The sequence below is a fragment of the Solanum verrucosum genome, unplaced genomic scaffold, assembly GCF_900185275.1.
Source record: "Solanum verrucosum unplaced genomic scaffold, falcon-dt-bn FXZP01000397.1, whole genome shotgun sequence".
NCBI classification, from domain to species: Eukaryota; Viridiplantae; Streptophyta; class Magnoliopsida; order Solanales; family Solanaceae; genus Solanum; species Solanum verrucosum.
The window spans coordinates 1-3655 of NW_026019845.1; the positions used below are offsets into that span (position 1 = coordinate 1).

The 3655-nt window shown below is 37.9% G+C and overlaps 1 pseudogene; it reads left to right on the plus strand.

Annotated features, from left to right (window-relative positions):
- Positions 1 to 628: 628 nt before the first annotated feature.
- Positions 629 to 2936, plus strand: LOC125816645 (PWWP domain-containing protein 5-like; annotated as a pseudogene).
- Positions 2937 to 3655: the final 719 nt, after the last annotated feature.

Sequence of the window (3655 nt, forward strand, 5' to 3'; positions counted from 1 at the left end):
TTTTTTTTTAAAAAAATTGATTTTATTTGTGTAATTATGTGTTCTATATTGAATTAGCTGCTGATTCATGTGCTTATAGCGTTTTTTTTGTATGTTTTTATGATGTATGTGTATAATTATGTGTTTTATGTTGAAATTGCTGCCGATTCATGTGCTTACGTAACGTTTGTTTGATTTTTAATTTTTTTCCTGATGTATGTGTATAATTAATGTGTTCTATATTGAAATAACTACTGATTCATGTGATTACATCGGTTTTTTTTTATGTATGTGTGAAATTATGGTGTTCTATGTTGAAATAGCTGTTGTGATTTATGTGCTTACGGCGTTTTTTTGAATATGTATTTGGTTTTCTATTTGTTAGGATTCTGCAATGTCGGTGTATTTGGATCAAAATGTGTGAAATTAACGTTTGGTTCTATTGTTGAAATAGCTGTTGATTCATGTGCTTACATCGTTTTTTGAATAGTAGTGTTTTCTATTGTTAGGATCGCACGCATGTCGGTGAATTTTCGAGAAATGTGAAACTATGTGTTCTATGGTTGAAATTAGCTGTTGAAGTCATGTGCTTTACAGCGTTTTTTTATTATTATTATGTATGTGGTTATATGTGTTAGGATTTCTGCCAATGTCGGTGAATTCGGATCAAAACTTCAGAGTTGTTTAGTGTTGATGATCAATCAGGAAATGAAACCCTAATGGAAAATCGAAATAACTCTGGATTTAGTTTGTGAAATCGGTTATGTGATGCTGGGGTTAGGGTTTTTGGAGAAGGTAATGATGTTGTTAAGGGTTTAAGAGTGCAAATGGAAGGTTTAGGTGTGGAGTTGATTGGGTCCATGTGATCTCGAAGGTGAAATGGCCTTTGCAGGGTAAATAGTCGGCTGATGGTGAGCTTGTGGTTGATTTGATGGGATTTTCACAATCTTGCACGAAGGGGGAATGTAGTAGAAGGAGCCGATGACATGCAAGATGTATCAGGTGGGACAAATGGATCTGTTTCCTGATGTAGAAACAGTCAACATTAATGATGGTATAGAATGTGGGCCTGATGCTATCGTTCCAGAAAGACGAGGGGTTAAGCACCGACCATGGAAGAGGAAGGGAAGTTTTACGTGTCGATTGTATGGGTAAGGTGAGGAGTCATCCTTGGTGGCCTGGGCAGATATTGGACCCTTCTGCTGCATCAAACAGCGCAATGAAATACTTTAAAAAGAATTGCTATCTTATAGCTTACTTTGGTGACCAGACATTTGCATGGAATGAAGCATCTAGCATTAAGCCATTTAAGATGTACTTCTCTCGATGGAGAAACAGAGCAACTCAGAACACTTTCTCTGCAGTGAACTGTGCTCTAGATGAAGTCTCTAGACGGGTTAGTTGGGGCTCGCCTGCCCATGTTTGCCGGAGGAAGCCCGAGCAAAAATGGAATCTCAGATTGTTGCAGAGGCTGGTATCCAGGCGGAATCAAACATGAGAATTGGAGGTGACAACTTTTCAGATCAAAACCCCATTTAACCCTGCCGAACTTGTGAGAAACACTCAAGTCAGTAGCAGCAGCTCCACATTCCCGGCTTGACAGATTGTCGTTTGTGTTGGCAAAAGCTCAATTGGCGGCCTTTAATCGCTGGAATGGTTATAATGAGCACCCAGTAATAGAAAGAATTTAGCGGTTTGTTTGAGAATGATAATGATGTTGAACCACTGCTTGGGAAGAGTGATGTGGCGTCGGAGGAAAAATTCTAATGTCCAAGGTACTTCCTCAACAAAGCGTCCTCGTTGCTCGGGGATTGCTGAGCACCTGGTAAAAAAGTAAAAATCAATGTCCGTGTTGGTGTATGGGAGCAGTTCATAAATCAAATGATCAGAAGAATTCTAGAGGAATAGCTGGGCGAGAGAGGAAGTCTGTGTCTTCTGAGAAGAGACATTTAGCATTTGAATATATGCCTAGCAATTCAAAGGCAAAAAGAAGGAAAAAAGAATTGTCACCAAGCAGTGGTAACAAGATGTCTTTACCTCATAAAGCTGCAAGGCGAAATCTCAAGTCTATTGACAGAAACTCCCGAAGAACGAGCGAGCATAATGAGAACTTGAGAAATATTGATTTGGAGATTCAGTTCTTGGTCTCGTGAAATCTGAAGGAGAACAGTTGAGTAAAAGAATTCCCTTCTCCAACAGAAATTGCTCTCAAAGCTCTATTCGGCAGCCAGGGATCCCATGAATGCGAGTCGTATTTTGCTGTCACAAGCTAGTTTGTTCTGTGATTATAGGAATTTAACTTGCTCGGAACTACCGTGTCAGCAGACCTCTCAAAGCCGACAGAAAAGCATATAGGACAAAATTCATCCAACTCAGCATCTGCTGAAACTTTGTCGATAGAAGGTATTGAGGACTCATATTGGACTGATAGGAATTATTGAATGCAACCCCGAAGATCAGGTGTTATTTGAACCAGAGGTCCAAAACGAGGTGGATTTTCCTAATGCTAAATGGGAGACTTCTCCTGGCCTGAGGTCCGATCTTGGACCATAAACAAGAAGTAGGCCCGTTGGTTGAGAATTCAGAAAGAGAAAATCTATCTGATCTTGTGGATGGAAGTTCCGAATACTCCCCAACCACGCTGATTCTTAAGTTTTTCAGATTTAGAATCAGTTCCTCCCATAGCAGATCTAAACATAATATTTAGTCAGTATGGTCCACTTTGTGAATCTGAGACCAAGCTTATTCACAAGAGAAAACAAGTAAAAGTTGTTTTCAAGAGGCGTGCCGATGCTGAAACTGCTTTTAGCAAGTCAGGGAAATTCAGTATTTTTGGGTCCATCACTCATCAGTTACCGCCTACAGTATTTCACCATCACCACGGCAAAGCATCTTGTACCTCAAAACGTAAAAGGAAGTATGCAGCATCAGTAGCAGTGAAGGGCGTTCAAAACTGAAGTAAGATGAATTCTTCATTACTAATTTGCTGGATTTTCCCCGTCGGATTAAATAGTTAACTTGTTAGCTATGTTAATATGAATTTGTTGCACATAGCTGAAAATTAACTGCTTGACTGTTTTTGTCTACTTAGAAATTTTTAGATAGTAGAAAAATAGACTGGGAAATATCCCATTTATTTGTGTTCAACTAAGAATTTTGTGTCTATATATTCGTTTACCCGGAAATATAAAATATTTGGCATCTAGTCATTACAGTATACTTGATGAATTGGTGTTTACAGTTCGAATTTCTTCATATTAATAAAGGTAAGATGCACTTACAATTGATTGTCCTCTGTTGGTTGTTACTTGCTTTTGTAGTAAAGGGTGTGATACTATTGAATTACTTGGTCTTTGCTACTGAAAGATCTAAGTTGCTGGACTCGTTCACTTTGATGTTGCATCTCTGTCAGATTCTTCAAAAATACACTATTTTTGGAGAAGCTGACATGCATCCGTGAGATATGTAATTTTCTTAATGTGGTGTCTTAGAATATGCATATATCTTATCTATGACTTGCTATTATCTCATTTGGCCAGATTATATTTAAGAGATGAGGGAATTTTAATAATTTTCACAAAACTATTAAGTTTCATGTTCATGGGGGGAAATTACAACTAAAAGAAATACATATTGCTTTTCAAAATATCAACTTTAAATTAACTTAATTTCTAAT